The sequence below is a fragment of the Saimiri boliviensis genome, chromosome 6 (genome assembly GCF_048565385.1).
Source record: "Saimiri boliviensis isolate mSaiBol1 chromosome 6, mSaiBol1.pri, whole genome shotgun sequence".
In the NCBI taxonomy this organism is placed as follows: Eukaryota; Metazoa; Chordata; class Mammalia; order Primates; family Cebidae; genus Saimiri; species Saimiri boliviensis.
Window position 1 is genome coordinate 53,395,138 of NC_133454.1, and position 22,162 is coordinate 53,417,299.

Below are 22,162 nucleotides of genomic sequence, written 5' to 3' on the forward strand. Positions count from 1 at the left end.
ACCCAACTGATTCTGCTTCATTTTCAACCCCTTCTGGGAGGCTGCTCAAAAGCCCATTTACTCATGTAGCTATGAGATACAGCTCCCGTCTCCTAGATACTGTGTAAGACTCTCGCCCCAAGCCAGTGTGTCCCAACCCTGGGTCCAGCCACACCCAGTTTGGCAGGACACTGTGGAGCCACTGGCTGGGGACATGAATCTCCTGGGGAGAGAGGTCCAGGGTTGGAGCTCCTTGTGCCTTTACAAAGCCCACTCTGACTCACACTGCACACTTCCTAGGTAGCGGCCTTGAACCAGAAGGCTGGGCACGGAGGGCAGCCTACATCATAGGAGCTCTTCTACAGATGCCACAGAAGAAACTAAGAGGAATTAAACATTCCGAGATGAAGACCCCCACTGAGGCCCAGCCTGGGGGTCTGTATTGGATACAACAGGTAATAATTACAATCATGGCCAACGATACAGGCCAGGCACTATTCTTAGTGCTTTAAATATTTATTCTCACTTAATCCTTAATGGTAACTCTGACAAGGTGCACATATGGCCCTTTCATGAAATCCGAGACCTAACGAGGCCTTAAAAGCCTTCAGCGCTGGTCCCTTGTCTCCAAAAGCTCTTCCTCAGCACAGATAAATCAGACGGCCCTCCCTCTATTTTCCTCCCAACAGTAAGACTTGCTAAGGTCTTAGGAATATAAAGATTCCACCTCTCTCCCAATACATCTGACCAATTTGTGATAATTTTTAGTCCACGTTTCCCTGTTTTCATCGTTAGTCTGGTCGTATGCTACTCAGATCCATGCTACAGCAATAGCTACCTGCTGTACCTACTGCACCAAACTCACCCTCGCTGTGCAGCTGGGGTCACGGGAAAGGCCTGTTCTCATCACCTGTTTGCTCCCCTGTGTGAGAGAGTGAAGAGTTGAGCTTCATGTCTGCAGAAGGCGTTTTGTTATCATCAAACCCATTTTACAGGGAAAGAAACTGAGGCAGGGAAAGAGAGGTGCCCTGGTGAATGAGTGCAGGATTCCGGGCTTCAGCCCTGCTCTGTGTGCCTGGCTGTTGGTGGAGGGCGGGGTTGGCCTCCATCCCAGAGCCAGACCCAAACTCCAGCCCTCGGGCTCCACCTCACAGGGAGGGATGACATCCACTTGGGGGCAGAGACCCATGGTGGTCCATCTGCACTGTGGCTCTTTGAAGGACCCACCTTCCTTAGGTAGCTGCCACCCTGTTTTCTCATTCCCATCCCAGTCCAGCAGGCTGAGGCTGCAAGACACAGCTACCTGGGAACGTCTAACGAGCTCTGTGCAGAGAGCCGCAAACTAGGGGCTCCTCCCTCTAGATGAACATTTATCAACCAAGTTCCCAGCACCTCTGGCTTCGTACATATTCACACACAAGAGAGAGAGCAGAATGTACAACTGCCAACTCGCCCCTGAGAGAGAATCAATATTCCCTTGTTGGACAGAGAGTTGTTTACTTGGGGGCAACAGGGGGTGGGTTTAAAAACAGACTACAGAACCCTGCATCTGATCAGGCTGAGGGTGAGAGCAGGCAGTGCAGAATCAGTGCAGAATCAGCCAGTCCATTCCCCTGTCCACTTTCCAAGGCTATGATCAAGGTCAAGTAAGATAATACACGTGAAGGTTCTTTGTAAACTGTAAAACACCCTGATAACAATATGTAACATTCACAAGGCGCTCATGCCATGCCAAGCGTTGTTCTAAATGGTTTACGTATTTAACTCACTCTACCCTTACAACAGTTCTAGGAAGCAGCTATTATTGTGATCATTTCCATTACACAGATGGGCAGACTTAGGCCAGAAAGGTTAAGCAACCTGCCCCACATCCCAGAGCTAGAAAGTAACAGAGCCCAGATTCAATCCCAAGCGACCTGGCTCCAGGTCCTTGCTCTGAGCACTCAGCTCTCCCTCCTCTCTGCCACTAGTGGCTTTGTGGCCTCAGGAGCGTCACTTGGCTTCTCAGAGTCTTGGCTTCTGCAACTGCAAAATGGGAATCATAGCATGCATCTCGGCAGCAGTGAGGGTCAGGTGAGGTTGCCTCTGTGCCCACATTAGTCCCTTCTTCTGTGGGTGGCATCTCCTTTTGGAAGGTAGCCTGCCCCACCCCACTCTAACCCTGCTGGTCTATGGGAGCCGGCCAATCGCAGTTCCTCCATTGTAGCTAAAAGACCTGGTAGGAAAGACTTTATCTGCCAGATGCGGGGAGGAGTCTGTCTGGGAAGAAGTCGGCCAGCAGCTGACAGGTACAGAGCTGGCAGGGGAGAGAGGCAGGGAGGAGGAGCCAGGAGAGCTTCCTAGCTATGCCTCAAGCCCCTGTGTTCCCAAACCAGAGGACCCCACCCTTCCTGAGGTTGGCTCTGTGAACTGATGCCCCTGCTTCACCTAAACTAGATGGGGTTCTATTGCTGTCATTTGCAATGAAAAGAGACAGCCTGTGTGCGGAGCTGAGCACAGTGCCTGGCGAATAGTAACTGCTGGTTAAGCATCACCTGTTAGTATCATTACTGTATCACTCCCCAACTCTGTCCTTGGCTTCCGCCTTCATTTTTACCTTTTCCAGCAAAATGGGAAGAGAAACAGAGATGGGGCTGGGAGAGGACCCCAGTTACCTCCTCCCCCTTTCCTTCCCTTGCTTCCTCCTAGCATTGTCCTCTAACCACTGGAAGGCTCCAGGGTCCTCAATGCGGTCACAGGGTATGGTGGGGCCTCGGCCCACAGCTGACACCGGCTCCCAGCCACTGCCTTTTTCTGCCTCAAGACAAACAGTGTGTGTCATCCAGAGCTGCAGATGGGTAGCCCAAGGAGGGCACATCTGGCTGGGACAGCTAGAGCACGGGACACATATTCCCAGGCCCAAACTGAGGGTGCCCCCACAACAGACACAGAAGTAAGACAGAGGACATGAGGTAGCAGAAGAGTAGAGAAAGCCCAGAGGAAGAGAAACTGAAAAGGGGATGCCCCAGAAGAAGTGGGAGAGGCAGGCAAAGGAAACAGAAAGCAAAAGGCTTCAAGATGGGAGAGGCTGGCCCAGGGACCAAGTCCCCGCAGGAACTGAGCTTCCAGAAAATGGGAAGGAGGGGCACAGGTGGTGAAGCCAGGAGAGGTGGAGGCTGCTCAGAGAAGAGAATAAGCTTTGGAGAAAACATCGAGCAAGCCCTCACGTCATCCTCCACCCTGTGAGGCCTCCACCATGCCCTGCATGCCACACTCACAGAGATGCACCAAAAAACAGACAGGAAAATGCACCAGGGCAGGGTCTAAGAAGGAAAAGCCAACAGACAGCTGCTGTTCCTGGGAGCAAACATCTCACGCCCTTCCCTGGCTGTGGGGCCACTTCCCAGAAGACACAGTGTCTCTGCTGGACAGAGGCCAGGAGCCTGCAGCTAGCCCAGCCCACAGGGTCCTCAGCCTGCTCCTCTGGTCACCATGCCCAATCTTCTTCCTTCACCAAGGTCATTCAAGGAGAAGCCACTGCCTCCCACAAAGGGACCCTTCAGGGTATCACTCTAGAAGGGTTGGGCCCCAAGGAACACAGGCAGGGCCCCATGTACTTCTGCAAAACCGAAGTGCTGTTCCTAAGATGACCCTGTTCCTCCTGCCTCCTTGGGTTAAGGAGGTCAGGGCAAGATGTATCAACACAGGGACTCTTGTCCCTCAGCCCTGGGCCCTTCAGTGTATCTGTGATGGTAAAGAGAGAAAGAGGAGCTGCTGCATCATCCCCCTGAGAAAGGGGATGATGATGATGATGATGATGATGATGATGATGATGATGATGATGATGGTGATGATGGTGTGATGGTGTTAATAACACCAAACACTGATAAGACACCTTATTCACCAGACAACATAACAAGCGTTAGCTCAAAGAAACATTACAGCTCCATGAGATGTTGGTTATTACTGTCATTTTATACATTAGAAAAGAAGAAGTTCAGGCTTATGCTATTGCCCAAGACCCAACAGCTAACAAAAGCATGTCTGGAACTGTCACTAATTCTGCTGATTCTATGCTCCTTCCACTCTTTCTTGCTACCTCCCTGGCACGTGTGGAAATAGACAGGGACTGAGGGAAATACAACTGGAGGCCCCAGTTTATTCCTAAAATGCAAAGATGGTTCAACATATGAAAATCAATCAATATAATATACCACATTAACAAAACAGAGGAAAAAACCACGTGATCATCTCAACTGATGCATAAAAAGCATTTGACAGCAACATCCTCCCGTGAGGAAAACATTCAACAAATTAGGAATAGAAGGAAACTACCTCAACATCATACAAGCCTTATGTTAAAAAAAACAAACAAACCCACAGCAAACATCATACTCAGTGGTGAAAGACTTAAATCTTTTCCTCTAACATGAGGAACAAGTCAAGGCTATCCACTTTCATCATTCCTATTTAACATAGTACTGGAAGTCCTAGCCAGAGCAATTATGCAAAATAAACAAATCAGTAAAAGGCATCCAAATTGGAAAGAAAGAGGTAAAATGATCTCTGTTCACAGATGGTATCATCTTATATGTAGAAAACCCTAAAGATTACACGTAAAAACTATTAAGAACTAGTAAATTCTGCAATGTCGCAGGATACAAGGTTGACACACAAAATACAATTGCATTTCTATACATGAACAATAAAAAATCTGAAGAGGAAACTGAAAAACAACTCCATATCATAATATCAAAAGGAATAAAATATTTAGAAATTAACCAAGAAAGAAAGAAACTCATACAATAGAAACATTTCTCAAAGAAATTAAAGAAGATATAAACAAATGGAAAAAATAGTCCATGTTTGTAGATTGAAAGACCAAATTTTGAAAGAAATTAATACTACCCAAAATTATATACAGATTTAATGCAATCCCTATCAAAATCTCAATGACATTTTTTGTAGAAATAGAAAAATTTATGCTAAAATTCATATGAAATCTCAAGGGACCTTGGATAGCCAAATATATCCTGAAAAAGAACGAAGCGGAAAGACTCATGCTTCCTGATTTCAAATTTTACTACAAGACTGAAGTATCAAAACAGTGTGTGACATAAGAACAGAGATATATTCACCAATAGAGTAGGGTGAAGTCCAGAAATAACCCTCACATACATGGCCAAAAGGTTTCTGACTTGGGTGCCAAGACCATTCAATGGGGGAAAGACAGTCTTTTCTACAAATAGTGCCAGGGTAACCAGATGTATACATGCCAAAGAATAAAGGTAGACCCTTACTTAACACCATACACAAAATTTAACCAAACTGGATCCATGACCTACATGTAAGACCTAAAACTTAAAACTCTTACAAGAAAACACAGCAAAAGCTTTATGACATTGGATCTGGCCATGATTTCTTAAATAAAGGCACAAGCAACAAAAGAAAAAAAAATAGACAAACTGGACTTTACAAAAATTTAAAACTGTTGTGCATTAAAAGACACTATCAACAGAGTACAAATACCACAGAATGGGAGCAAATATTTTCAACGCATATATCTGATAAGGATTTAATAGAGCCCTCCTAAAACTCAACAACAACAAAAAAGCAAACAATCCAGTTCAAAAATGAGCAAATAACTTAAACTAACATTTCTCCAAAGAAGACACACAAATGGCCAATAAGCACATGAAAAGACGCACAACCTCACCAATAATTAGGGAAATGCAAATCAAAACTACCATGAGATACCACCTCACATCCACTAGGATGGCTACCATTTCAAAAAAAAAAAAAGAAAGGAAATAACAAATGCTGGTGAGGATGTGGAGAAACTGGAAGCACTGTTCACTGTTAACAGGAATAAAAATGGCACAGCTGCTGTGGAAAACAGTAGAGTGGGTCCTTAAAAGAGTAAGAGTAGAATTCCCATATGATCCAGCAATTCCATCTCTGGGTATATACCCAAAAGAATTGGAAATAGAACCTTGAAGAGTTATTTGTAAACCCATGTTCATAGCAGCATTATTCACAATAGCTAAAATACAGAAGGAACCCAGGTATTCATCAGCAGATTAATAGATAAGCAAACTGTGGTATATACACATAATAGAATATTATTCAACCTTAAAAAGGAAGGAAATTCCAACACATGGATGAACCTTGTGCCCAGCAGCTGTGAGATGGATAAAGGCTGAGGAGGAACAAAAGAGTGTCTGTGGTGAGGTGGAGCATCCTGGCCAGGAGTTGTGGGTCACACCTGTAATCCCAGCACTTTGGGAGGTCGAGGCAGGTGGATCTCCTGAGGTCAGGAGTTCGAGACCAGCCTGGCCAACATGGTGAAACCCTATCTCTATTAAAATACAAAAATTCAGCTGGGCGTGGTGTTACGTGCCTGTGATCCCGGCTACCCAGGAGGCTGAGGCAGAAGAATCGCTTGAACCCAGGAGGTGGAGGTTGCAGTGAGCCGAGATCGTGCCATTGCACTCCAGCCTAGGCAACAAGCAAGACTCCATCTCAAATAAAAAAAGAGTGCCTGTGGTGAGGCTGAGCATGTTTCCATGTCCTTATTGCTTCCAGCTACAACATGGACAAACCTTAAGGACATGATGCTAAGCGAAATAAGCCAGTCACAAAAGGACAAATACCATCTGATTCCACTTACATGAGGCACACAGAGTAGTCAAAATCAGAGACAAAAAGGAGAATGGTGGTTGCCAGGGGCTCCGGGAAGGGGGAAATGGGGAGTGACTGTTTAATGGGTATGGAGTTTTAAGAGAAGGGAGCTCTGGAGACGGATGATGGTGGTGATGATAGAACAGTATGGATATACTTCCCTTGCCACTGAAATGTACACTTAAAAATGATAGTAAATTTTATGTTATGTGTATTTTACCACACTAAAAATATTGGGGGGAAATGGGTTTAAGTGACTGGAAAAAAATGTTGACCCTAACTCCTGACCAAGCTGGGCTTACTTGATGAAGGTGCTTTTACCCAGACCAGAGGAGAATAACCCAGAATACAGCTTTTAAAACTTGGGCACGCATCATCTCCTTTCCCCCCTTTCACATTTTCTTGCCCAACTCTGTTCTGCTGACTCTGAGTGAGACTGGGTAAGGCTGGGACCCTGGGCCTGTTAGGAGCAGGGGTCCTGGCGTGTCTGTTAAGCACTGTCAGAGCCCAGCTGTTCGGAGCAATGCCCCATCAATCCCAGCTGAGCTCTGGCATCAGCACAGGCACACTCCCTCCTGAGCCTCTGTTCATCTCACAGCTGCTGGGCACTCTGCTGCCCTTTGCCCAGCAGAATACCAGTGCATTTGTGCTGAGCGCTGGATGGAGTCCCAGACCAGCTGCAGGTTACCCTGCCCACTGGAGCTCGGCTCACGGGGGATGCCAACAGAACTACTAGCCGGCAGCCTTTCAGTATTGGGCTGCAAAGCTGCAGATCATCTATTTTTCTGGTATGGCTCAGAATCAGATGAGGGTGTAGAACCAAAATAAAGACCACCCCTACCCAAAAATGTATCTGCCTCCACAATTCTTCCCAAGGAGAGACGTTTAAATGTCACGACATCACTACAAGAGAAATACTCCCAATCATAACAGTCATTTATATCTTGGCCTGAGTTATTTAATCAGATTGTTTTCCACGGCAGAGAAATTTGCCTGCATTTAGGTGGAGAAATTGGTGGAGAAAGAGAGTAATTTTGGAACAAGGTGTAATTTTGGAAACGATGGCACCCTTATCCTTCCAGTAACCAAATTCACAAATATGTACTGATGGACTTCTGTTTTCCAGGCACTTCACTCATCACTGAGGGCACTGCAGTGGGCACAACACAGCCCGGGCCTCCCTGCCTGACGGAGCTTACAGCCCCACCAAGTTTCCAGGGGTTCCTCTCTCCTTCCCCATGTCCACACTGCATCCGTGGCAATGTCCTAGCCATGCTCGCACATGCAGTGTCTCTCTAACCGGAACCTCCTTTCCATCACTCCTCTGGGTAACTTACCTAACAGTGCAGTAGTTGGACCCATCTTTAACCTCTTCATTCTTCTCTGTCCTGGACAATGATGGCTGCATGACTAACCTTTCTAAAGTGTATTCTGAATATCTCCCTCCCAAACTCAAAGGCTTTCAGTGGTGCCTCTATGTCCTATTCCGTTTTTTAAAATCCAAACTTTTGGCCGGGCGTGGTGGCTCAAGCCTGTAATCCCAGCACTTTGGGAGGCCGAGGCGGGTGGATCACGAGGTCGAGAGATCGAGACCATCCTGGTCAAAATGGTGAAACCCCGACTCTACTAAAATACAAAAAATTAGCTGGGCATGGTGGCACGTGCCTGTAATCCCAGCTACTCAGGAGGCTGAGGCAGGAGAATTGCCTGAACCCAGGAGGCGGAGGTTGCCGTGAGCCGAGATCGCGCCATTGCACTCCAGCCTGGGTAACAAGAGCGAAACTCCGTCTCAAAAAAAAAAAAAAAAAAAAAAAATCCAAACTTTTTGTGGCATACGAAAACCTCTAAGTGTACCCCTTTTCTACCCCTCCAGTTTCTTCTCATTATTTTCAGCTAAGATGGTCTACTTTCTGTCTTCCTCCACGTGTGTATCTATCTGCGTGCCTTTGTAGATTCTGTTCCTTCTACTTACAACGTCCTTCCCCCCTTCCTTGTTTATTCCAGTTCTCAACCCTGGTTGTACCTTAGGATCACATGGAAAGCTTCAGAAAAAAAAGAAAAGAAAAGAAAAGAAAAAAGATGCCTGGAAATCAACTAAGCCACATTCAGTTCTAAACTCAGAGGGTGTAGCCAAGGCATCGGTAATTCTGAGAATCTCCCCCACTAACTCCAATGTGCAGCCAAGGTTAAGAAATGCTATCCTGGTGCAGCTACCACTCCATGGAGACCCCTTTCTCCAGACTCCAAGGGCGCCTGTTACCTGTCGTTGGCACTGATTTGGACACAGCACATTCTGTTTCATGCTTACTTCATTAAGATTCTCCTATTGGAAAAGTCTCTGTGCTACCCCACGACCTGTCCTCACCTGAAAGTCCTGGCGGATGGATTTATATGCTTGTCTTGAGGAGCGGAGAGAACATAGCTCCAAACACCAGGCCTTGACACTGTGCTGCATGGGGGGCATCAAAGGGATGGAAAACCCAGTCCCGTCAATGTCAACAGCAATGAATCATGATGATTGTATCCTCTGATGCGATGGGACGAAATCGGCACTTGCCTCTGTGATCTTTCTCCCTAAAACCTATCACTCCAGTCTAAGCGTGAGGAGAATGTCAGACAAATCCCAACAGAGCCTCGTCCTACAATGCACTTGACCAGTGACCCTCAGAACTGTCTGTCATCAAAAGTAAGGGAAGCCTGAGAAATGGTCACAGCCCAGAGGAAACTAAAGAGAAATGACTCAATGTAGTGTGGCATCCTGGATGGGATCCTAGAACAGAAAAAGGACATAAGGTACCAATGAAGGACATTTTAATAAAGTGTCAATGTTAGTCAATACTGTTGTACCAATACTGGTTCATTAATTGTAACAAATGTATCACCCCAACGTAAGAACTTAATAATAGCAGAAACTACATGCCAGGGGAGAAAATTGGAAATCATATGATCTGACTAAGTTTTCTGTAAATCTAGCTGTTCTAAAAAGATAGTCTAAGGCTGGGCAAAGTGCCTCACGCTTGTAATCCCAGCACTTTGGGAGGCTGAGGTGGGCAGATCACCTGAGGTCAGGAGTTCAAGACCAGCCTGACCAACATGGAGAAACCCCATCTCTACCAAAAACACAGAATTAGCTGGGCATGGTGGTGCATGCCTGTAGTCCTAGCCATTCCGAAGGCTGAGGCAGGAGAATCACCTTGAACTGGGGAGGTGGAGTTTGTGGTGAGCCAAGATCGTACCATTGCACTCCAGCCTAGGCAACAAGAGCAAAACTCCGTCTCAAAAATAAAAAGATAGTCTATTCATAGAAAAATAATAAAAATTCAAAAACTCAGTGAAAAACAAAAGCACTCCTCAACTCCATCCCAACACTCTGCTCACCTTCCTGCATTTGATGAATCCATCACAGGAGCTGAGCTTCTCTAGTTCAGCCACAGAGCAAACAGCCATCAAGGGCTTTTAAAGCCGCCTTTTGAAACAAGTTCTTTGGGTCGACCAGAGGCTACAGATCCATCAGTGGAAAATGCATCATGTTCCCTCAATTTGCATTTTATATGCCCATCAAATAAACAATTAAGCATCAATTATTGTTAAATTGCCTAACTTGACATGATTGCCCCTCCCCCCGCAACAATATTCCAGAGAGGAGCCGGTGAGGAGACTGGACTCAGGCCCTGGCAGAAGAACGGAGAGAGCAGAGGGTGGTGAAACTCCAGCAGTCCAGGGCTCAAGGCGCCTGCAGATACTGCTGAATTCCCCAAGCTGCCAGGAAGGCAGCCGGACAGCCTCAGAGCAGGAGTGGGCACCTCCGCCCAGTACATCGCTACTGCCCATGCCTCCCAGGGTGGCCTTTCCCGCTCCTGTCAGGTGCCTTCAGTAGCCCAGTGGCTGGAATGCTGCCCCTCCATCCCTCAGTCAGAAGGGCAATCCCCGGAGGTGGGTCGTCAGGTCCCCTGGACCTGCATTTAGGGTGAGAACCAACCCAGCCTGGCTATACAGGGTGTGAAGGGAGAGGCAAAACTCTCTTGTCATACAGCAGGGGACTTGTTTTAACCTGCAGGCACCTTTATCTTTAACATGAAGTTCCTTCTAGGGAAGAGAAATTTGGACAGAGGAAGGAAAAAGAGAGAGAGAGAAAATAACTGTCTGAAAAGAAATAGGCCTCTTCCTTAGAAACAGAAACAGCATTCACAAATCACAAACCCAGGCCTGATTTCTGGAAGTCTCCCTGGAGAGACCCCGAACTGTACCACAGGCGGAGGCGTGGTGGAGAGACCTTAGCTTCTGGTCTCTCAGTGTGGGCCTGGCTTTGTCCTCCAGCTGCGTGGGGGTCACTGTCTTGCCAACAACATCCCCTTCTCCTTGGTCCTCTCTGCCCACATTGGATGTTCCGAGCTGCGGCAGCCCAACTCCCATAGTCTCACCCCCCTTCCCAGGACTTGCCGTCACCTCACTGTCACTGACAACCGTGACACTGGGGCATTCCAGCCATCATCCACGGACTTCTCACTACAGCCCTCAGAAGTAGGCACACAGAACAGTACTGCGAGGCCAGCTCAGGCACAGGCCAATGCTGAGTCTGCCCGGAGTGAGTCAGAGAGTGGGATTCAGGCCTTCTGCCAGCCAGCACAGGGGCTGCAGCCCCTCCTCCCAGCCAGAACATCTCAGTCTGGCTCCAGCAAGTCTGAATAGTGAGTGGCATTGCATAGAAGTCACAGGCTGGAGCCCAGCAGGCTGCACAGGCGTGATCGAGTCAGGCCAGGATGGGATCACCTCCCCCACACACCTGCTGACAAAGGCCCATTCAAGACAGGACAGACAGCAGTTCCAGCAGCAGACACAGAAACCCAGAGCAGCTACCAGGGCCAGGAACCCAGAATCCAGGCCCACGCCACCCTGCCCACAGCCAGGCCACAGTACCAGGAAGCCCCCTTTGCTCTCTCTGCCTACCTCTTTAGAAGGACAGTTCTGGCCTGCATGTTTCAGCCTACAGGGAACTTTGCACAATTTCATATTGTCTCCATTACGGGTGGAAGTGGCGTGAGGACGAACCCTGACCCATGGGCCTGGATACCCAGAAATGTGCCCTACCTTTGGAAGAGGGGACTGTTGACCCGACTCCATCTCTGTTTCAGGAAACACGTTGTCCCCTCCCTTCCCCCAGTGCATCCTCATCCTCACAGAGCCAAGGCCCACACCCCTTCCCACGTAGGGCTGTCACCAATGTGTGTCCCCATGACACTACAGCTCCCTGGGACAGTACAGGCACACCCTGGCCATCTCTGGATCCCCAGCACTGAGCACAGCAGAAGCTCAATAAATGTTGATGTGTCAATGAAAGGACACTTCAGCATCATTACCCCAGATGGGTAAAATAGAGTGGGCTGAGAGGCTGGAGGTTCAGAGGCCACCGCCATGGTCTGAGACACTGCAGCCCTTCAGGCGAGGTGAGAGGGCGCACGACAACGTGTGAGCCCTCCATCCTCCACTGCCTCCTTTCTGCTCTCTGGGTTTCTGTCAAATCCCAACTACCAAAATGCTGAGAGGAATCAGCCTCTCTCCTTTGACTTCAGCTTTTAAGTATCGCTCAGTCAGACCTCAGATGGGGTCAAAATCTTAGTTTCTAGACTCGACCAAAGCAACTGGGCAGACTGAGACGACGCATGGTAATAAAGGGATGTGCATCTTGGGAGTGTGAGGTGTGCACTGGCGTATGGGAGACAGGCGGGAAGGACAACCGGGTGTCCACACCTCCTGGTGGTGACGACTCTTCCCCAGGCGCGTCACAGCACACGTGGTGCTCACTGGGTTTTCTCCACCGTCTGACACCGTGCCAGGCACTATGAGGAGAACAGACCTGCCATTGGGAGGGGAGGGTGTGGTGGAGGGGAGGTGTGTCCATCCGCAGCTAAAATGCAGGTGTGTGCTCTCAGGGAACAACCCCCAGGACATTCATGGTACAGGAGAAGTATGTTTATTGGGGATGTTAATGCCTGTTTATTGGGAATGTGGAAGAATTACTTGAAAGAATGAACACTTGGGAAGAGCCTGGAAGGATTACATAACAATAAGAATGCCATTCTAATCATCACAATAATGTGTCATTACTATCATTACTACAGCAGCCGATATCTACTGAGTGTTTACTCCATGCTGAGCCCTTTACACAGCTCAGCTTGTACAGACCTCACACTCATTTGACAGGTAAGGAAAATGAGGCTTAGAAAAGGGAAGAAATCTAGGACGTATCAGAATTCAGGTTAGAATCCAAGTTTGTGTGCCTACAAAGACTGCCACCATCTACGTGGCACATTCTAGCAGGGCCTGAGCTCAGGCAGAGGGTGGGACAGTACCAGGCTTTGGATGACCATCTGGAGAAGGTGCCTGCAGAGGTAGCTGCAGGCAGGTCACCCTGAGCCTGGAGTGCCCACACCAGGTACCTGTGCTTATGAATAGGCACTGTTGGCTGGGCACGGGGGCTCATGCCTGTAATCCCAGCACTTTGGGAGGCTGAGACGGGTGGATGATCTGAGGTCTGGAGTTCAAGACCAGCCTGATCAACAAGGAGAAACCCTGCCTCTACTAAAAATATAAAATAATCTGAGAGTAGCTGTAATCCCAGCTACTCGGAGGGCTGAGGCAGGAGAATTGCTTGAACCTGGGAGGCGGAGGTGGCGGTGAGCCAAGATGGGGCCATTGCAGTGCAGCCTGGGTAACAAAATCGAAACTCCATTTCAAAAAAAAAAAAAAACAGGCACTGTCAAGCCTGCAGAGGAGTGGCAAAACTGAGCCTAAGCTATAGCACCAGTGGGTAAAATGCAGTGGGCTGAGAGGGTGGAGATTCAGAGGTCTTCACCATGGTCTGAGAGACTGCAGCTCTTCAGGCAAGGTGAGAGGGCACGTGAGAACCTGTGAGCCCCAGCCTCCCTGTCGGGTGTGGAAGATTATGCTCATGTGTGGAAGGGAAGGTGTGTGCGAGCGTGAGTGCACATGTGATTGCATGGAGAGGCTCTTCCTACGGAGGACGAAGGTCGCAGAGCCCCCTAGAAGGAGGTGGACGTGAGGTGGGCAGTGGGGGAGGGGAAGGAACAGGACAAGCCCATTGCTGTGCCTCAGCAGGAGGGCTTCAGTGAACGAGAAACCTCAGAAGCCCACAGGGCCTGCCTGCCCTATGGGGGAACATTTATTAAAAGGGTAAAAGGGGGAGTTTGAAACCTTGGCCTCTGGTATCTCAACCGGGGCCTGGCTAGGTCCTCCAACTACGTGGGGGTTACTGTCATTCCAACTATGTCCCTTCATCGTTGGCCCTCTCTGCCCATATCAGATTTTCTGAGCGGGACAGCCCCACTCCCACGGCCCCAGGCCCCTTCCCAGGCTGCGTGCTCCCACCCACATCTTTGTAACAAACATGTTCCTGTGCAGCCTCCAAGCCGGCTTCATCCCCTCCCAGATCAGGGCCTCTCCCTCCTCCACTATTCTGGAGCAGAGACGATGCTGCCAAATTGGTGGCATGCTTTTGTTTCGGCCAGAGATGTCCTGCCTCTCATCAGGGACTGTGTCAGGGCACTGTGTTCCCCACCAGCCCCTCTTGTTGCAACTCTCCAGCTGGCCAGGGGTTCTCCCTGTAGAAGAGTTCATGGACCTCCAAAATGATGGCCCTGGGTCTCACCCTCTCCAGAGGGCAACTCTTTAAAGACACCACCCAGTGTGCAGCCTGGTAGAAAAGACCAGGTAGACCGCAGTGTCCAGGAGGAGCCGGCTCCTTCGGCCCTAAAGAAAATAGCTTGGTTTCAGCTTCTTGGGCACTTTCTGCCACACTGGGTGAAAAGGAGGCTTTCTCCAGGGTAACCAGAGTCCAGCCCCTTCCTGCTCAGCTCAGCTGCAGCCCTGTATTGTGAAATAACGAGCAGTATTTGGTATCTGGAGAGAAAAGGGATCTCTTTCAAGATTTTATAATCCACACAAATTTAGAGGAAGACATGCCTTGGAAATCATGAATCTAAACCCCACTATTAACAGATGCGAAAACAGAGGTCTAAAATCTGCAAGGCTTTCCGTCGCCGAAGAGCAGTCTAAGCCATTTCTGGATTTCACCAGAAGCCCAGTTTGCCTCCAAAGGGGTATTTACACAGTGAATGCATTTGCCTTTGGGTAGAATGGCAGCTCAGGGGCAGAGCTGGGACTAGAACCCGGCCTTTCCACTCCAGGCTCCCTGCCTCCTTGAGGCTGTGCCTTTTGTGACTGGTTTGCTTCCTCCAGGGTGCTCAGAAGGTGATTTGTTCAAAGGTGAGTCTTGGGGGCTGCCTGGCACAGTCTGCCATCCAGATGGCAGCCGACTAAGTCCAACAGGGCTGGGAAGAAGAGAGGAGGTGCTCTTATTTAGGGGAAGCCTCAGTGGGCTGACTCCCCTGAGGCTGTCAGGGAGTTTCCAGGGTCTAGTAAATTGCTCCTTCCCCCTCTCCCTCCTTGCCACACCTTCCAGACTTGCCTTCCAAGAAAACATTGTAAAGCAGGCTCCTCAGGTGTTCCCACCCACTAGGGGACCCTCACTTTGGAAGGGCATCCCAGTCACCAGCTGACCAAAGGCTCTCCCTCCAAAGGCTTCCATCGACCCACTATCTCTGACGGTGACTGAGAAAAGAAGGCAGGAGATGCAGGACTGGCAGTGTGAAGGCCAAAATCCTGGCCGAGGAGTCAGAAGGCCTCAGCTACTACTGGCCATGCGACTGCTGAGCCTCAGTTTCCCAACTATGTCCCGACTGGGTGCTCCTTCAAGGCCTTTTTCAGCTCTGAGAAACATAGGATTCCAATGTCAGGGACTATGTCTCCCTCCTCACCTTCATGTCCCCAGCAATTAATACACAGTAGACACTTAAAACAGTTTCTTGAATGATTGAATGAAATGGGTCCTCAGGTCAGTCCAAAGATTCAGTGGAAGCCAGGAAGGAAATTCTTCCCCCAGGTGCCTACCGTCCGAGAACTGTAGAAGCCACAGGTCTTGGGAGAAGCCTGGCAAGCCTGGAGCCCTTTACACACCTGCTTCCTCTTCTAGATACACAGATCTGGTTAGAGGAGCCAAGCAAGAAGCGGGAAAATGTGTTGGGAGAGAGGCTGGCTTGACCCCCAGGCAACGGTGGGTAGCCCTAACTTTCACTTTCTTGGCTCCTGTGGCCCCTCTCCTTCCCTCTCTTCATTTCCTTCTTCCTGTCTCTCTGGCCTGCCCTCCTCGGCTTTCCTGGAACAGTAACCGCTTTTCCTTTTCTCCTTTGTGGGGGCTCAGAGCCTCCCATGGTCCCAGAGCCTGCCTTGACACTCTGCTGGTGAGGATGACTCCCAGAGCCTTGGGCTTTCTCCGGGTCAGGGCAGAGAGCAGCAGCAGTAGAGAGATTGAAATTCTAGTCCGTGCCCAGCCTCTGGAGCGCAGCACCTGGGAAAGGCTCTTGTTAACACCTGGAGCTCAGGACTAGGGCTTTTAGGAGGATGGAAAAGGGCTGTGCCCACCCTTTATCCAGGCAGGGTTTAGGGAGGGGGTCCCCTTCTGAGGGAATCTGGCAGTGCTTTTTTCTCCACCTTCTTCTGCAGGGTTCCCAGGAAGATGTTAGGGTTTTCCTTGCGGGCTTCCTGAGCCTCCACATCTTCCCCTCTACACCCCTAGGGAGATGCTGGATGAGGAAGGAAACTGCCCTCTCTCTCCCCTGCCTCAGCCCAGCCTGAGGCTTATTTAGATGTACACGGTGTGTGTGTGTGTGTGTGTGTGTGTGTGTGTGCGCGCGCGCGCATGCATAGTGTGAGTGTAGGGTGTCAGTGTAGCATTGTAGGTGGTGTGTGGTGGTGTGGTATATATGCAGTATGTTTGATGTGTATGTGTGTATACGTGGTATGATGTATGTGTGGTGTGAGTGTGAGGGTGTGTTGATTGAGTAGTGTGGTATGTGTCTATATGTGTCTATGGCGTGGTGATGTGCAGTGTGTGTGAAGGGGTGGTGTGAGTAAGGGGCCACTCCAATTGGGTGTAGGAGCCACATATGTAGGTCTCCTAGCCAGGGATAACTAGTATCTAGGCAACCATACTGGGGGGAAGGGAGGAGATATGGAGGTGAGGAATGGGCAGAAAAAAAAGGGAGGCTGAGAAATGGAGGGGTTTCCATGGCAACGACCAGGCAGGTCACGTGCAAAAGGCTAAGTTGCGGACACAGACATATACATCCATAATATGAGGACGGCTGGATCCCCAGAGGGGGCTCCTTCTAGGGAGGGCCTGGGATGCCCACTGATCCATCTTCAAAGCTGGAAATCCCAGCCCAGCCAGAGAGCACGAAGCCACAGAGACAAAGGAAGTGAAGGCAGAGGCCACACTGATGGGGAAGAAGCCCCAGTAGCTACAACGCCCGGAGCGTGCAGGCTTGCAGCAAGGGACCGGGCAGGTCCATGTTTCCAGCGAGGCTGCTCCCAGCTCCCACCCTCTGGTGCCTCCTCTACCAGCCACCACTTGCAAGAGCCAGAAGCCAGAGCTAGGAGCCCCAGGCTGCACACCCAACTCTCCACGGAAGCCCGGGAGACACAATAGGGGAAGCTCTACCAGGGCCAGCTCTGCTGGGGAAAGGGGGAAATGGGGCACCCCCAGGGAGCCCAGGAAAGGAAACAGGATTGGATGGATAGACGAGGAGGGGGAAATGATGCACTCTCCAGAATCCCCAAGCTCTAGAATCCTTCTTTCCCTGCGCCCCCAACCTGTGCCCACTGCCCAGCCCCACCTTCCCGAAGCACCAAACCAGCAAGTTCCATTTTGTGTCGCTCATGTGTCCACACTCACATCCAGCCACACGCCCTCGTCCGCAATTCCCCACGCTCCACCAAGTGTCCACAGCTTCCAAGTAACAAAGGGAAAACTCACGGATAAAGGGTGGGCGCAGCCCTTTCCCCTTCTCCCGAAAACCCTGGCCGCAAGCTCACGGCAGCAGCGAGAGCAATTCCCAGCCACCAGCGTCACCCCCAGCGCCAGAGCCTGCCTCCCCCAGAAGCCCCCCTCTTCCGACGCCGGTCTCCTTGTTTACATCCCCAGCCCGCTTTCCCGCTGCCTGCGGAGGACCGCACACACCCACTGAACAAATAAAACCCGGCGCTCCCGAGATCCGTCCCCACCGAGCCTCGCCCCGCCTCGGAAAGAGGAGCCAACTTTGCCCACCTCTCCAGCCGCCTACCTGCACAGCCGGTCCCCTCCGAGACTCCCAAGAGGACCCGCCGAGTCCCGAGGAGCCTGGGAGTGGCGGGGCTGGGGGCAGGGCGGTGGGTGAGGCTCGAGCTGCTTTCCCGCCTCCCCTCCTCCTAGGAGTCGGGCCGGCTGGGAGGCGCGTCCTGCGGGAGCGGGGGCGGGGGCGAGGGCGGGGGCTCGCTCCGGGCTGGGCGCGGGGACCCCCCGGCTCGTGCCGCCGTCAGCTGGCTTCTGGGTAGCGGCGGCGCGCAGACCCCCTCTCCTCTCCCTGCCCGTCCTCCCGCTCCGTGCTCGCGCGCGTCCTCTGCTCCCTTCTCTCGCGGGGGAGCGGGGAGATTTTTCCAAAGGGCAGTCAGGCTCCGAGAAGCAACAGGAGACGGCCGCCGAGGGGGCGTGCTAGCGCCGGAGCGAATTTGCCATCAGCTGTTGCTTTTCGGTTTCCCTCCGGTTAGGGTGGGAAGGGAGCAGGGCAGACGCAATGACAGAGCTGGTGTCTCTCGCAATAGTAAACTCCGAGGAACGGAAAAATAAGAGAAAATAACCCAGCACCAGACACACCAGCCCACGTTAATTGGGAGCCTTGGTAATTAAGGGGAATAGGAACCAAAAGCATGAATGGCTGTGTCGTGGGCGCAGGAGCCAGCTCCAGTTGTAGTTGTCATTTAACAGCTAGAGCCAGGTGGGGAGCTGGGGGGGATGGCCCTCACCTGAACCATAGACGTAGATCTGCTGGAACCCTCTTTTCAAGCTCCTTCCAACTCTGGCCCTGCCACGCAGTACCACCCCCTCCTCAGTCCAGTCCCCACGAGTCGAAATTCAAGATGACGAATTTTGAATGTGAAGATGTAAATCCTAGCTCGGCAACCTTGCCTGTGAGGCGACGTGGAGCACATCTCTGCTGTCAGCTTCTGAGTCTGCTTCCTCCCGTAGGAAAACCGTGATTAGTAGAAGACTGACCCCATGGGAATCATAGTGAATGCTCAAGAAATTGGCTCTTACTATTAGGGGCCAGAGCTTGTAGGAAGGGACAGGGACCAGGCACTGGTAGAAACCAAAGAAACACAAGTGTCAGTAGCCAGGAGCCATGCTGAGATGGAGGCTGTCCAGCCTCAGTCAAGGTGTGTGTAGGGCCGGGCTGCGTGGAGAGAGTGGCTACTGAGAAAGGCTGTCATTATCCAAGCCTGGGCAGGGCCATGGAGACTGCCTTACAAACCCCAAGCTGGGCACGATGGGTACTGCTGGGAAGAAACCTGGCCCTGCCTCTGCTACCCCCGGTTCTGCACCTGTTTTCTCATTTGTGAAATTAGGGAGATGGACTAGATGATCCTGACGTCTCTTCCAGCTCTGCCCTAGATGATTGAATCACTTTAAATGGTCAGGTCTCAAAAGGCAGGAAATATACATGAACTCAAGAAGGATTTGGAACCAGTAGAGGAACCATAAATAGCTACTGAGGAAGAGTAGCCGAAGAGCCTCCCCTCACAGGTCTGACCCCTTAATCATGGGACTTGGCTGAATGGACGCCACTCTGGCCCAGTCCTGAAGTCCCTGGGGTTTCTCTGAATGCTAAAACTCCTTCTCCAAAGCCAGGCTCAAATCTTGCCCATCTGTGTGCCTAACCCTTCCGTTCCTGTCTTTTCCTCTATAAACGGAGGACTGCATTACAATCGCCCTTTCCTTTCCATGTGTTCTAGGCGGAAGATTGAAAACCACACCCCTTTCTAGGCCCATGTCCTTGGGCAGGGACATTCATCCCTCCAAATGCCCTTGAATCCTGCCTTCTGGCCACCTCTCCATGTTGCTTTTTAGAGCACCTACTGGTCATGACACGTCAAGGCCAAGTTTTGCAAGCCTGTTTGGGAAAGGATAGTTCAGAACTCCAAAGCCAAGCCACCTTTTGGTTCAGCCCCGTTTCCAACCAGAGAGTTCCGAAGTGTTCGACCCAGTGACTCCCCAGGTCTCCCTCCCTAATGCTGACCGGCCCAGGCTGCAGAGGGATACCAAGAGCTAAATTTGCAAGAGGAACGGCCATGGCTTGGCTCTCAAATAGTACGTCTTCACTTTCCATCCAGGGGTACTGCTGGAAGAATTTGGGGTGTTACAGCTACAAAGCAGCACACAAGCTTGTTCTAGGGTGAGTCACATCTCCCTTCTAGCAGGAAAAGAAACACATCTACTCCCTGTAGATGTGGGCATTCGTAAAAAGAGGTCACCAGCTGCTCCATTCTTTCAACCATTTGTGGGCAGGAGGAGCCACTCTTCACTGAGACCTGGGCCAAGATATGTGGAGGGGAAAGATGTGGTCCTTGGCTGAGATAGAGATTCAGCAGATGTTCCCATGAATAAATGTGTAATTCAAACACAGTTCAGAGCCCTGAAGAGATAGCACTTGAGAAAGGTCAGGAGATGTTCAGAAGATGAGGTAAAGGAGCCAAGAATTGGGGTGTCACAGTGGGAAAATGATTCTGCATCTGGAACAGAAGCAGTGTGTGCAGAGGCCCTGGGGCAGGAGGGGCATTGTGTGAAAGGCACCAGTGCAGGACTGGCCCAATAATTCCTGGTGATTCCAGCTTTTATCCTCAGGGCAATGGGAAGCCGCTGATAGGCATCAAGAAAAGTGTTCTGAGCAAGAATTGGTGAGAGGCCGGCTTGGGATGTTCCTGGCAGACTCTGCAAGTCAGGATTCAGGGGGCTGTGCAGGGCAGCACTAACATGAAGCTGAGAAATGAGCCTGATCCCTACTAAAGAGCCTGCCTTCTTTACAAGCCCAAGGCGCAAAGAGAGCTGGGGCAGGGCTGCGCATCCGTGGAGAAAGTTGGATAAGAAAGGATGGAAACCATTCCTGAAACTCTCCCTACCCCCTGGAACTGGAACCATGGGAAGACCCGGAGCTGGAGAGGACAGTACAACTAACTGCTGGGAGCGTAAGGGGCTGCTCTATGCTTTGAAGCTTGTTCTGGGCTAAGTAACTCACAACTGTGTGGCTAGACTCCCATCTGGATAGCACTTGCCCCAGTTCCCTTACATTGCAGCAAAATAGCCCTTCTGCATGTCAGTGTCCTGGTCACACAGCCACAGACAGGTCATAGAGTGACCTCCTGTGTCCTGGTCACACAGGACAGGGAGGCCCCAAAGGGGAAATTAAAGGGGAGAGACCAGGAGTCTTAGAAGAGATGCTCTCCCCTCCTAGCAGGTATCCCTTCTAGATAGACACAGAAGGCAGTTGAGGTGCCACTTAATCCTGGGGTGAGGCTGCAGAAGGGAGCCGATCTTGCCCACTGACTGCTGCTTTGTGTCCATGGATACCCACTTAGCTTTGCACAGGTATGAATGTGTATCCTCCCCGCTCAGCCAAATGCCAAGCCCTCAACCCCTAGGACAGAACTGCTTCCTAGCTCCCTGGCTGAAACAGCTCTGCTCACTTCCAAATCACTCCTTGATCCTGGGTGTCCCTTCCTGTCTCCCCAACCTTTCATTGTCAGACTCTTCCAGCTTCTCCCTCGAGCAGCTGTGTTGAGCCCTTGGACACTTCATATAATTTCTGGACAATCTAAATCTACAACCAGGGTTTTACCACCCACTTAGGCTGGATGAGTCCACAATCTCCAGTCCAGTCACCTCCCCAGGAGACTCAGAAAAGTAATCCCAGGGAGTCAGCACCATCTACTGCCAATCCATCCTCCAAATCCACTCTATCCATCTTCCCAATCCATCCTCCCAATCCACGCCCTATCCATCCTCCAGTCCACTCCCAATCCATCCTCCCAATCCACTCCCAATCCACTCCCTATCCATCCTCCCAACCCACTCCCAATCCATCCTCCCAATCCACTCCGTATCCATCCTCCCAACCCACTCGCAATCCATCCTCCCAATCCACTCCGTATGCATCCTCCCAATCCACTCCCAATCCATCCTCCAATCCACTCCCAATCCATCCTCCCAACCCACTCCTTATCCATCCTCCCAATCCACTCCCAATCCACTCCCTATCCATCCTCCCAACCCACTCCCAATCCATCCTCCCAATCCACTCCGTATCCATCCTCCCAACCCACTCGCAATCCATCCTCCCAATCCACTCCGTATGCATCCTCCCAATCCACTCCCAATCCATCCTCCAATCCACTCCCAATCCATCCTCCCAACCCACTCCTTATCCATCCTCCCAATCCACTCCCAATCCACTCCCTATCCATCTTCCCAACCCACTCCCAATCCATCCTCCCAATCCACTCCGTATCCATCCTCCCAACCCACTCGCAATCCATCCTCCCAATCCACTCCGTATGCATCCTCCCAATCCACTCCCAA

At 50.7% G+C, this 22,162-nt stretch overlaps 1 protein-coding gene across 8 annotated transcripts in view; it reads right to left on the bottom strand.

Annotated features, from left to right (window-relative positions):
- FXYD6 (FXYD domain containing ion transport regulator 6) overlaps window positions 1–18,688 on the bottom strand; it is a 39,869-nt gene extending 21,181 nt beyond the window's left edge. Inside the window, exon 1 of one of the 8 annotated variants that reach the window (XM_074400667.1) lies at window positions 18,556–18,688. The gene's annotated coding sequence lies outside the window, so the exon portion shown is untranslated. Of the gene's footprint in view, window positions 1–9,004; window positions 9,906–17,449; window positions 17,471–17,530; window positions 17,643–17,837; window positions 18,286–18,555 lie in introns of those variants that run through there. The other 7 variants (XM_074400670.1, XM_010334492.3, XM_003923646.4 and 4 more) reach the window with 7 other exon arrangements.
- Window positions 18,689–22,162: the final 3,474 nt, after the last annotated feature.